Source organism: Lepisosteus oculatus, chromosome 13, assembly GCF_040954835.1.
Source record: "Lepisosteus oculatus isolate fLepOcu1 chromosome 13, fLepOcu1.hap2, whole genome shotgun sequence".
NCBI lineage: Eukaryota > Metazoa > Chordata > Actinopteri > Semionotiformes > Lepisosteidae > Lepisosteus > Lepisosteus oculatus.
This window is the reverse complement of record NC_090708.1, coordinates 12,148,641-12,162,315: the sequence shown is the minus strand read 5'-3', so window position 1 is coordinate 12,162,315 and position 13,675 is coordinate 12,148,641. Positions and strand designations below refer to the sequence as shown.

General features: G+C 37.1%; 2 long non-coding RNA genes across 2 annotated transcripts in view; one reads left to right on the top strand and one right to left on the bottom strand.

Annotated features, from left to right (window-relative positions):
- Positions 1-4,300, top strand: part of LOC138242181 (uncharacterized) — a 58,410-nt gene extending 54,110 nt beyond the window's left edge. Inside the window, exon 2 of the long non-coding RNA XR_011191432.1 lies at positions 3,661-4,300. This is a non-coding gene — a long non-coding RNA (uncharacterized lncRNA). The remainder of the gene's footprint in view (positions 1-3,660) is intronic.
- LOC138242180 (uncharacterized) overlaps positions 1-13,675 on the bottom strand; it is a 145,669-nt gene that overhangs the window by 12,340 nt on the left and 119,654 nt on the right. Inside the window, exon 3 of the long non-coding RNA XR_011191431.1 lies at positions 1,167-1,224. This is a non-coding gene — a long non-coding RNA (uncharacterized lncRNA). The remainder of the gene's footprint in view (positions 1-1,166; positions 1,225-13,675) is intronic.

Here is a 13,675-nt window from a genome sequence, read left to right as displayed (position 1 = left end):
TTTCTTTCATTTTTACAGCTTAATCTTTTGTAATACTGTTGAGTGACAGTGACCTAGGGCAGAAAGTTAGTGTCTACACTTGTAAGAACTTGTATAGAAAATACAGCTTTAGTAAGTTGTGGCAGAATAGTACCTTTCTTGAGCATTAACATTAGAGTTGGTTTTGTTTAGAAAGTATCTTAAATTTAAACTTTATAAATTTAACTATCTGGATGGAGGATATGGGGAAAAAAAGCTTTTCTTTCCAATGTTACAATGAGGCTGCACATTTAGATAAACATCTATCTACAAAATAAAAACTGAAATATGACAGTTTGGTATACAACATCATAACAGAGAATGTGCTTTATTCTTCTACTTGTAATAGCCAAGTGAAAAACTGATGCAGTTCCGTGCAAACAGCAGTGTGATCATTTTGCTCAGAAGTTCTTGATTCTGGATACCTAAAAACAAGTGTGAGAAGCTGCTTGTTTTTCAGTTCTTAATAGTTTCATGAATTCAAGAATCTCATTGTGCCACTGGCTGAGGAAACATCATCCTCAACACATTTAGTCACTTTGTTACTCATCTGTCACAGGGGCCTGAGGACATAAACATTGTAGAGTGGCTTAGACTGATACCATCCCTTTGAAAAGCGGTTCAGATACAGTCAGGAAAATGCAACTGTTTCAGAATTAAAATGGAAAAGGTCAAAACTCAACAAGATATTAGACGTGTCGCTTATAACAGTGAAATAGTGCGCTTTGCTAAAGTGCCTGTTGAGAAAGCATTGAAATCATGACATTTTCAAATGAGTCAATAGTTCCCATCTACCATACTCTTAAGTCACATCATAGTATATTGGGATCTAAAGATTTCTGATACATCCTTGCTGAACTGCTCTGTCAATGAATCCACATTGTTCTATTCAGCATATCAATGTCTTCCATACTTCCTGACTGTAGCTTGCAGGATTTGGAATTCTCTTTCAGAATTATGCATAAAAGAGGTGTTCACCAGGATAATTGTTTAAATATGCAGTGTTCATTTTGTTTTTTTCTTGATGTTATGACTGCTGTAGGTTAGCATGCAATTTTGTGGTGCTGACATGGTGAGTATTTTGTTAATGAGACGTAACCAAATGAATGGCAGCGGTTATCTTCAGTCGCAGAGAAAGATCTACTCACCTGCCATTTCAGAGCATCAAACAGTCTCCTGATTCGAACACAATCATAAGGGATGGCACTGGAATATCAACTAAAAACAATCTCAAAAGCACCATGTGGGCAAATAATTTGGAAACATTTCTCCATGCTGAGCTACTCAACGTTTTTTCCAAATATTGTCACTTTTAAGGATCAGAAGCCTTGTGCTCATCATCGAATTCCTTTAAGTTTGTAAGTTCTGTGTTTTAAGATTTGCCTCAATCAGGCAAACATTACTTTCAGGTGCTCTGGTTTCTTCACACACTCCAAAGACATACTGGTAGGTTAACTGGTTTCTGTGTCTGTGTGTGCCCTGTGATGGACTGGCATCCCATCCAGGGTGTACTGTACCTCACCTTGTGCCCATTGCTTGCTGAAATAGGCTCCAGCTCCCCTGCTTCCCTGAAGTACGTGAAATGGTTAGCAGATGGATGGATGGATGGAAAACTAAGGGTTTGTAATACAGGGAAGTGGATAATTATTTTAAAAAGAGAGAACAGATATTTGTTACACACAGGTTGCAAATAGCCCATAACAAGAATACCACTTGTGTCATAGGTTTCCAATACTGAGCACAAGCTAACAGGCTTTTCTAGTTCTGCCCCTTTCTGCAGTATTTATGTGAAATATGAGCACCATACTCCTCTTTAATACCAATACTGATATCATGATGTGTTCACCCTCAGCAAAATTAAAATTTATAGTAGATATCTAGCAATAAAACAATAGTACTTCAGATTTAATGAATAGGTAGGATGTGACTGACGCTTACAAATGAGACCTTAGAGAAATGTTGCATAGCCTAATAGAGATTAAAAGCATACCTGTCATAGTTTTAACTGTTTGAAGTTGTCTGCACAATACAAGGTGAACTGATTGCCTCTGATACTTAGCCTTGTACTTTGAAGAAAAACAGTAGTGCAGACAGTGAAAACTGAAAAGAAATCCTTGACTTAAGCAGAACTAAAGAACTGTGTTAAAATCTTTGGTAGCAATCTCATAACATCTTTAAAGTTTACACATGGTTATGGTTGTGAGATGCTCCTCATTAATCCTCAGATCTGCATCTCCACCTAGACTCTTACATGTTAGGAAAAGGCCAAATGGGAGGTGTTTTTAAAGTTTGTACTCTTTAGGTGCCAACCATCAATTACAAAGGCTTGCAATCTCCATGCAGATTCAGGCCACCAGCCTCGTTAAAATTGAAGAAACGCAGAAAAACATATATACTGTACTTTCAGGTAGGCTGGTGCTTTATGAATTGTCATATGAACAACAATCATTGGAGCTTTTCATATTATAATATGTGAGACTTGCTGCCTTTAATAGATATTTCTATAATTGGATATTCTAAGAAGATGAACTCATTCTTGAAGTTCTCTTGCTGTATGTTAATTGAAATGGGTCAGGTCAGTGGTGCACATCTCCAAACCCTCCTGGGCTGCAATCCAGCAGCAGGTTTTATGTGTCTCCTTAAATCATCAACAGCTTAGAGTTCAGTAAATATTGGAATGATTCAGCCAATTAGTTGAATTAGGTAACTGAGAGCAGCAGAGGAATAAAGACTAGGAGACCCTGTGGCTTTTGAGGACTGGAGCCATGCAGTCCTGATCTAGTTTCTATTTAGCACTTTAAAGCTTGGATGGCCACATTTCAGCACAGTCTGAAACAGGGATTTTTTGGGGGGTAAACCTTAATAATGTGAAAAACGTCTAGTTATACATTCCATATATCAAATTGAATTCAAAATGTATCTTGTGGAAGCGAAATAGAGCCAAGATAGGTGTGGTCTTTAACTCTTTTATTTAGAAACACATGTACTGTATGTGAAACACTTCATGATCTGAAACTGATGTCTGGCACTTTGTTTTTGTTGCTTCTTCCCGAGAAAATGGGTGCAAATAACAGGCTAGAATAAAAGCCCTTAAAGAAAAAGGGGACTCAATTAACTATAATTATAGGTGTGGAAATTTGTTATCGCCTTGTGAGCACTCATGCTACTGGCCCATTTTATTTCAAAGTCTGGTTTGTAAATATTCATACTCCTTAGCCCTTTGTTCAAATGAGCACCTTGCTCAATATGATCTGTTGTGGCTCTAAAAATACAAATAATAAAAAATAATAACAATGACTGAAAGGGGGAGGGGGGAGGAATATTGAACATCAAAGACTTCCGTATCTTTGTGGCATGTAAACACCACATGCCTTTAGTGAGCCAAAGAGCCCTTTTTAATGATTTTATGGAAGATTGCCACATTGACAAGGCCTGTAATAAATAAAATTAACAAACATTTCTGTAGGGTTTGTTCAAAGGAAAGAAAGCCAAATGTTTTTTTTTCAGATAAGCGGGCTATACATCCCCTGTTCTCCCCTGATTATCCTAATCCAGTCAGAACTGTGAGCAGGGTTTTGATTGAGTGAGCTGGTGGTGCCCCAGGGGAATCTTTCTGATAAGTGCCTTTACCTTTCACCTCAGGAACCCCACAAGCTAACGTCCCTTCAGTCTCGTTTGGTAAGAGAAAACGTGCTTTGGCAAAAAAGATGACTACCCTCCGCCTGGAAAAAGGTTCAACTGCTCTACCCTCTTTTGGAGACAAACTGCACTACCTTGGTCGCATCACCTGCAAATGAGCAAAACAGAGAGGATTTAAATATCCTTCTGATGTGTCAACATCCTGCTAACTTTGAGGAGCCTAATGGAAAAGGAACGGCCTCAGGGAGTATCGTCTGGCCAGGAGACCTCGGGAGATGTTCTGGTTGGGCCAGTCTTAAAATTCTTGTGGCCATTCACCTCAGAAATAATCTTGCCAAGACAGCTTTCAACGAAGAGATATGCAGAATTACATCATCCACAGTGCATGCAGGAACAGGTCATTATTTGTCAATAAATTATGTTTAATATATTGTGACATTACCTGTAAATGAAATATTGTCTTTGTGGCTAAGCCATTGATGAATAACTAAATCTGTGAGCTCCTTAAGAAGAATGAGGCCTCTCCACTGTTAAAATGAAATGTAACAAAGCTGCTAACAAATCTGATGTGTTATTTGTGTCAGTTTGTCCAGAATGTTGGAATCCGTGTCTTCAATAATTAAAGGTGGATGTTCTAGGTTGGCACTGTTGCTCAGATGTGCTTTTGTATTGCTGCCTTGCAGTGCTGGGGCCCTGGGGTTGATTTCCGGGGGGTTATCTGTGTGGAGTGTGTATGTTCTCCCTGTGTTTGCATGGCTTACATCTCTTGCTCTGGTGTTTGTTTGTGTGTGCCCTGTGATGGACTGGCATCCCATTTAGGGTGTATCCTAACTCGTGCCTTTTTCTTTACGGGATAGGCGCTGACACTGTAGACCTAAGCAGAAATATTTTAAAATCTATTAGAAGTCTGACAGGAAGGTTGCGCAAACACTTTGAGACAGGAGTATTGAGGTCACTTATGCAAGACCTAGTCAGCAGCTGACTTCTGAATGTACAGCAACATAAGTATAGTTTTATTTGTCTCCTTCATTTAGCATGATACAATAATTAATCCTTGAAAAACAAAACGGATAAACCTGTTTTACTCCCACAGTCACTGACAGTATCAGATGAATCCTCAGGATATTTCTAAGTTGGAAAACTATCTTTACAATATTCTGCACCTAAGGTTTAAAAGGATTATTCTAACATACACATTTGCCCCCAGATTCTTTATTTTGAATCAAAGCTCTTGCACATTGCCATCAATTCATAAGGTCAAAGAGTTGGTTTTATGTAACTGAAGAGAGAGACTCAATAACCTGACCTCAGTCTTGCATCTTGATTTCCGAAATAGGCATCCCAACCTTTTATATCAGAAATGCAATCAAAGAGGATTTAATTGCTACCTGTCTTTACTATTAACATAGATTTAAATCTCATCAGCATAGAATGAAATTTCAGACCCCGTAATTTTAGCACGTGACCATTTCCACTTTAACCAATGTATTGGGTGAAACAGACTAAATATCTACTTGTAAAGCCAACAGTTTGTTTGTTCTGAATATATGTAGAATGAATAGGAAACACACCTATTCTATGCATGTTCAGGGGGTATATGATTTAAATATACAAACAATTCAAGTATCCCAGGATAGTTGTTTACTTTCATTATTGTGAAAAGCTTTATATTTAGCCAGCTGAGGGAAGAGAAATACAGAATGACTAATGCCTCATCAGAGAAGCAGAACGTTTTCTTTTCCTACCTTCCTCTCTTCCTCTGTTGTCAGTTTGTAAGAAAAAACTCTGTTTTTTTCTGTTTGAAGACAAAAGAGGTGAAAGGATATACACATAATCTTAACCACGCCTACATCTGCTTATTTGGAAAGCTGTCATAAAGCTCTTCTTTTGCACTAACAACTCTATGGAGGCCCTTAAATATTAATATTTTCTCTTATATACAGGACACAATTTCTGCTTTGCAAATGGCAGTAAACTGTGACTAGTTCTTTTCATTATATCAGGTCCAAACTATTAACTGGGTTAGCATATCCACAACTTACCTGTCATGGGTCTGGACTGTAAAGCATCAGCTTTGGAAAACATGTACAGTAGCAGCCTCAAAATTTCAGGGCTTTAGTTTGTTTTCCAATGACTCATATCCATCTGTTATATATGGGTCACAGTCCAAACATGAAGGTTTTCTCAACAAATCTGGTAAATATATTTCTTTCACAAGATTGTTCACCAAACAGAGAGATTGGAAAAAAGTTTTGATTTATCCTACAATCAGATTATTTACAAGGCAAAGGGCATTCACGTCCATGCGTCAATCTTTTTCAAGAGGAAGACGGACAAGTGCAGTGCGCTATCACTTTTAAAATTCCCATATGGCCATTGCAAATTGGTTTCTACTGGCAACCGGTTAATTGCAACTGGGTTTTTGAACATGTTAATCCCTTTTGTTATTACTGATGTAGCTAAAAAAAAAAAAAGACTAGGAGATCTGAAACACTGCTTACAGATTTAATTACCTTTCTCTAAGCCCTGCAGGATAACAGGTTCACTCACCCAGCACTCTAACTGGAGAGGAGGCTACAGCTCACCTGTGAAACAGGGTCGGGGGCTGCTGTGGCTCTTTCCGTAATTTCCTGCCTGCAATCATCAAATTTCAGAACCGCGTGTGCAGCGATGAATACCTTATCACAATCCGCCTCAGGTAGGCATGAATTTAGAAATCACTAGAGTGCCAGCGAGTACTCAGGTTTGCCGTACAGTTGCCCTCTTCACATGGTACACTTAGTGCAGACGAAAATATCCACCTCTCCTTGTACCTACCAAAAAAGATTTTACTACCATTGTATTTCTGCACAGAATAAAAAAAACACATGCTTAAAATTCATGCAGAAAATAGTTCCATTTAAATAAAGAATAACACGATGCATAGGCTCTCTTAACAAGGCAAGAAGGGTAATTTCCAACAGGTTTATGTGTATATACAAGTATATGTTACTGTACACGCACAGTACTGCATGATTAATACGTACATAGTTCTGGAGATTTTCCATATCATTATTTACCTTTCTCTAAAACCATACTTTCCAAAATTGCGGTGAATGCTGTCAATGTTGTCTTTTATACAAAAATATCACAAACATATCTGATCCTGGTGGCAAACTACAGCATATTACTGCGGAATAAGCTCATAGCATAACTCTAACCTAAAGACAAATGTGAAGTGATTTCTCCATATGAATGGGGATCTAGGAGAGGGGTTTCGGCCTTTCACTCTCGACACTTTTTCTTCCTAGGTTTTATATACCTACTCTCACACACACCTGAAGATGGATGAACAGACTAAACACTGTTTCTTCTTTCTTATTTCCAGCATGGAATTAACCTTTACTTCTTCCATTGTAGGTGAATCTCACCATGTCCACACAGGACAAAGGTGCTTGGGTTAACATCAATTCTTTGGGGATTAACATCTTAAACACCTTTGGTTTAATTTGCTGACAATGTAAAGGCTACGCTTATAACTATAATGTAATCTTCTCCAATAATAAATGAATATACGATCATGGTCACATTTTAAAATGGATAGTTTAATAAAAGCAGGGTTTTAAGTACCCATTAACATTTCTATATTATTATTTTGGTTGACACTTTAATCAAAGACAGTTTACATTTTACAACTGGGTATTATACTGGAACAATCAGAAAAAAAAGTACCTTGCTTAAAGGTACACCAACTCTGCCTTTCCAGGACTGGAACCCATAGCCATGAATTATGAATTATTATTTGTGAATTCAGGATCTTTTTTGTTAACATGGTTCTTTTAGTTAATATCACATTGACTAGAGCTCAGTTCTCTTAAGGATTTGGAATTTGAATTTGTCATCCTGCAGATTTCTATGAGTTATCATAATTGCTGTAGAGCTTTTGATTAACTGTGTACAGCTTTTGAATAATTTTTATTACTGCAGACTTCTACAGAGGAGCAACTAATTCTTGTGTGGTGAGTGTCACTGTTTCAGCACTTGAGAGTGACTCTTACTATACTATATCCCATTATGTTTCTGCTACAAATAATAATGAACAATGTCTTTCATATACTGTAAAAATACATAAATCAGTACATGTGTTGTCTCCAGGTCTTTGGAAACACCTCTATGACTTCATTAGCATACTGTGCCTCTGTTGTGGTCCCTTTATTGACTGCCTGTCACACTAAAATGGATTTTACAATAATGCTTATCAGCAACAAATTTCTTCATGGTCTTCTTACCTTGCAGATTTAATCATCCTGTCTTCTCCAATCCTAATCCTAAAGAAATCAGAGTAATGGTGCATTCTACAGAGCACAAACAGGATTAATAAACATACCCTCAAAACAGTACAATGAACTTTTTCAACTTAAAGGATTTGTTTTTCATTAATTCTTAAGTGGGGGTTTACATAACCTAATATACAGGACATTTGCATGTAAATTGCAGCCTGCACCACATGCAATTTTAAAAGTTGAGTCCAAGTTCATAATTACGCAATTATGAACACCACGGTATAATACCAATGATGTATTATAGGAGAACATAATAGTGGACTATAGACTAACATTGAGAAGTCTTTTCATTCTGTATGTGCAACAGAGCTATTTAATCCAGAAATAAAGGACCCCTAACTACTGTAAATGCTGTTTTGACTGAAAAGTGAATGTTTGGCCTTTGCTAAAGCAAAATGAATTCTTTTATTCTGCTTTTTCAAAACAATCCTTTGAGACACCCACAATGAAGGCTTAACGGAATCAAAAGACCTATACAGTACATATGAGTCGCTTTACAGTATTTCATGTATGGTGAAAGACAAAAGCTTGCTTTTCCTAATAGTATTAGGAATGTGCCATGACACTGAGTAACAGCTACAGAAGTGCTTCAGGTGAGTTTTGAGTGTTCAAGGGGAAAAGTGTTAGTTTTGAGTGTTAAAGACAAACACATGGTTTTTGGATAGGTTTTCCAGAGACAAACTTCATAACAACAGGATGATGTCCATCATAAAAAAGAATAGGAGCATATAATCTGTCTGATACCCCATATTATTTTCTTGTTTTGCCAGCAGCTACAGTATATCACCCTGCAACTCACAACCGGCAACCCATCGAAGCTAAACAGGTGTGAATCTGACCAGTACCTGGATGGGAGACCTCCTGGGAAAAACTAAGGATCTGCTGGAAGAGGTGTTAGTGGGGCCAGTAGGGGGCGCTCACCCTGTGGTCTGAGTGGGTCCTAATGCCCCAGTATAGTGACAGGGACACTATACTGTAAAAAGGTGCCAGGGTGTTTCTCGAAAACAGTAGGAGTGTTACCATGGCATCCTGGCCAAATTACTAATCATGGCCTCCTAATAATCCCCATCTTTGAATTGGCTTCATCACTCTACCGTCCTCCCCACTGATAGCTGGTGAGTGTACTGGCGTACTATGGCTGCCGTCGCATCATCCAGAAGGGGCTGCACATTGGTCATGATAGAGGGGAGTTCCCATTACCTGTAAAACTTTATGAGTGGAGTGTCCAAAAAATGCTATATACAGTAAGTGTAAGGAATTATTATTATTCTTAATTGTATTGCCTCACTAGCTTTTCTGAATTTAAATTACGTATAATGAATGAGTTTTTCATGCTAAATAAAAAAAATGAAAAATGCTTCTGTCGTTAAAGTCTGCAGAAGATTATTTTTTGTTCACTTGTGTCTCTCTTGTGCCCTGCCTTTTGCCCACCAGCCTTGTATAAGCTCGCTGTGTGTGTGAGAAACACTACAGACACCCTTATTAAAAGTCACACAGATTCTACACTGCTCAACTGTGCTTACTGGGAGCTGATACAACTTCAATATTTGCTATTAATATAAAAGTGTAGTAGTGTTTTGTGTAACTATGATTCAGTTTGTTTCCTTTCCTATTTTAGTGCTAAATACAGCTAAATGTGTCGGTGTTCTGCAGTCACAGAAAGCTTTAAATAATTTCCATTTAACCCATAGCTAGGTGGTCCATACAGTATATCACTACCTGTACATGTGAATATTGTATTAAGATATTATAAATGCCAGTTGAATAAAATTGCACACCCTGTCTAACTTAAGAGACTGTAAATTCAGCTGATATGGTTACACTTGGATGTAAGACATATTATTTGTATTCTTCCAAATTTAAAGTCCTAAATAATGTTTACAATTGTACAGGTTCTACTCACTTCTGAGTAAACTTCTGAGTAGACTACTAGCATTGTACTAAGCTCCAAATATTTCCTTAATGTACTCTTAATAAGGAAAAGATGCTATTACCCCTGCTACTAGTGCACATAATCTATTGAGAACTGAGTAATATTAATAACAGCTTTCATGCTAGTTTATTAATAGTAAGAGCAAACAGTAAACCATTACAAACCTACTCAATTTATACTGCATGAAAACTATGAGGAACAGTAGACTGTTGCTGTGCTTAAAGACTTCAGTTAGATATTTCTATTGTCATAAGCAGGGTTTTTCTGTGTCAAATCCTAGGGGTATATCTTGAAATAAAGTGCTCACTTGGCTTGCAAACGCCACTAATGTATTAGTGAAAATAGTTTCAACCCTGTATCTGTTTAAGCTTTTAATGATTTAAATAGGGTAAGGCAGCCCTTAACCAGCTCTGCCAATTGGGATAGAAGTAGATAGCTTTTTGACTCAATAATGGCCATGGTATATTAGCTTCTAAGATGGCTTTTGTTCTGGACAAGAAAAGAGGGGTTAGAAAAGTCACAGTCTACTGTAGATTGACAGCCTTCAAAAGAGCCTTTAGTGTGGTTAAATCCTGTACCATCACTGGTTTCATCTGTTTTCTCACATAAAATAAAGGAAAAAAAATCTATACACAACAGAAAAGTCAGATTACTTCAGAACTATGCAAAATGATTTAACTGTGCATAAGTAAACAAAATGCTTGACTTACTCCAAAAACAAGCAATTTGCTTTGATAAACATGTATACATCTTAATTTTAAAAGAGAGCTCCTATGTATTTTTAAAAGATTTTTATTTTCATTGCTTCCAAAACATACTAGAGAAGTAGAAGACGGCCTCACTCTTAACAATGTTTCTTCACACCTGAAGAGTCATAAAATGGTTCAGTCTCCTAGTGTATAAATTCCTGATATCTCCCAGTGTTCAAAATCGAACTTGCTTTATAGCATCAATAGAGGCAAGCAAGCTTGTCTCACTTGTACGCGAAGTGAGAGGCCTGCAGAGGTCACTGGCTCGAAGTTCTTGTACTGTAAAAATAGTTACATGACTTGCTGTTGTTGCAATCCTAAATATGTTGTTGTAGATGTTTAAGAATACACTTTTCACGAAACTATTGCAAACTCCAGAAACTAGCTTTGAAACTAGTTTTTCTTCACGACCCTTGATATATATATAGTAATATATTTTAAAAAATACAGTAATTAATATGCTGACAGCACAGTAGCTAGCCTTGCTACCCTGGGGGTATGGGTGTGTGCATTTCCGTGTCCCCCATGATGGACTGGCGTCCCATCCCGGGTGTACCCTGCCATGTGCCTGTTGCTTGCCAGGATAGGCTCCAATGTCCCCTAGTAACCATGGATGGGATAAAACAGTTAGAAAATGGATGGATGGTTGAATAAATAATATATTATTAAGATAACTCCTACATTTATAACCTTCAAGGAATGAGTAAACCTACCTGTAAGATAACTAAACAAAAAAAAAATCCAGGGCAATTTGTTTCTAAAAAGTAAAGCAAATACTGTACATGAACTTAGACCCTAACCTAACGTGTGTGAATCCTGCTTTTTGTAGGGTTGGGATGGATGCATTAATCTGGCCAAAGACTCAAATGCAGTAAGTACATAACTGACACAGAGGGTGGGGGGGGGGGTGCTTTCCCTTCCCTGATGGGTATAAAATGATTGAAATCGCTGCAGTCATTACCTATTATTTAATCAATCAAAATAGCTGTTTTACAGTAGCACTTATTGCATTGAAGCTCACCTGCTAACAGCGTCCATTAAATGAAATGGCCTGAAGCTAATGTTTATGGTGTAGTGTGGTAGTTGGGGCTCTATACTCACCTGGAATGCTCAAATCCCTGAAAATAGGGTTCAAATCCCAAGGGGGATTCTGCTGATTGTCCTTGAACAGGGTTCTTCGCTTAGATTGCTCCAGTTAAATATCTAGCTGCATAAATGGGGAAAAATATAACTCATTTTGGATAAAAACATCATTTTATTTTATTAATAACGCTGTCCCTCTAAAATATATGAAGGGTCCATATCCCTGAGTGTCTCTAAGATCCAGTTAATTTCTCAAAAGGCAAGAGCTAATAAGTAAATAGAAAATAGCACTATGTTTCACTTTACCATATAGATCTCTTCTACCACAGAATTCAAACTAAATCCTGCAGCAAGCTGGCTCATCAAAAACTTGTGGTGGAGCAAAGACAAAAAGGAAAACAAATGTTGAGATACATTAGAGATAATGTCATAAAAATATATTTAAAAATCATGTGAAACATTAATCTCCCGGTAATAATTCCTGGTGTTATATCTTTCAGAAGAGCATATGGTATTGGTATGCAGGCAGCACTGATAGGCAAACTGTGCTCACCTTTGTCATCTGTACAGTATTAATCAAACCTATCATCCTCTTTCCACACTGCATTTTTTCATTTAAAAGAAAAAAGGTAAAGAAGCAATCGCAAGAGGCAATAATAATAATAGCATTGCTAGGCTGAGACAAACACTAAGTACTTCCCATATTCCACAACTCCACACATGAATTTTCACAAATAATGTATTGTGTTTTCTACTTGTCCGTGATTTATTCCATAGCAAAAGTTGATCATCTCTGATCCTTGAACAAGGGTGCGCTATTTTGGTCATAAAGTGTTAAGGGTGCCCACCATTCACAATAAAGCACTGAAGAACATGTTCAGGCACTAAATGGTAATTGATCTGTCTTGTATCAGACTTGATACTTACAATGTCCACAAGTCACTTCTGGCCTTGAAGGATTCCTTATGGGACTTTCATACACCTGTGGCTTATAACATCTTTCCACCTCTCCTAGAGAATACGTTGAATAATTGTATTGCCTTTTTGGCCATTTCCTTTGGTTAACAGGCCCCACTCCTCCTATTACTTACAGTCCTTGTTATTATGTGCTCTGTGAGGATGCCAAGATAATCACCGGTCCAAAGACTGATATAAAAAAAAAGATTTTTACTTAATGCAGTCAACTCGGCTTGCATCAGAATTTCCTCCCTTTCTGATGTCGTTTTGGACACTATGAAGCGTGGTAGTTTAATATCAAAGACTATTACCCACACAATGAGATAGCACATTCAGCATCTTGCATGACTCTAGATTTCTGTGATTTGGTATCATTTGGGATACTTTTACCTAAAAAGTGTGCAAAATCTTTGCAAGAGGAATATCTCTTAAAACTAAAAACTAACTTAAAAACACATAAATTTTTCTAATTATTTTCCAAAAATACTAGAGCTAATCTTATTTCGGAATAACTGTAAAACATGAAGTGGTTAGAAAATGCATTGTTGTATGTGAGCTATATATAGATATACTTAAGAGCTAAAATAGCTCTAGACATGTGGTATTATTTTCAGGTAGTGCAGATCCAGTCTTATTTACTCGAGAGTTTGAAAAACAAAACTATGAAAAACAAATATGTCTGTGTAGCAATTAAGTTTTCTGACTTTTCATTCATTGTTTAGTGATTAAAATTAGGATAAAAGGCTTTTAAGGAATCCTTAAATAAGAGCTATATAACAAAAAAAAGTCATGAACATTGGTCTTCACATTGGCATGATTACATCCAAAAGGACATCAAGTGGAGAATCATACTGTAGACAACTTAGATTGCTTTCTGACACAAATTGAGTAAAAATCAGTGTAAGTAGCCAAGATTATTCCATAAAGTTAGGAAGAAGAAAAGCTACAAATAAAAGGTATTTACCACGTATTTG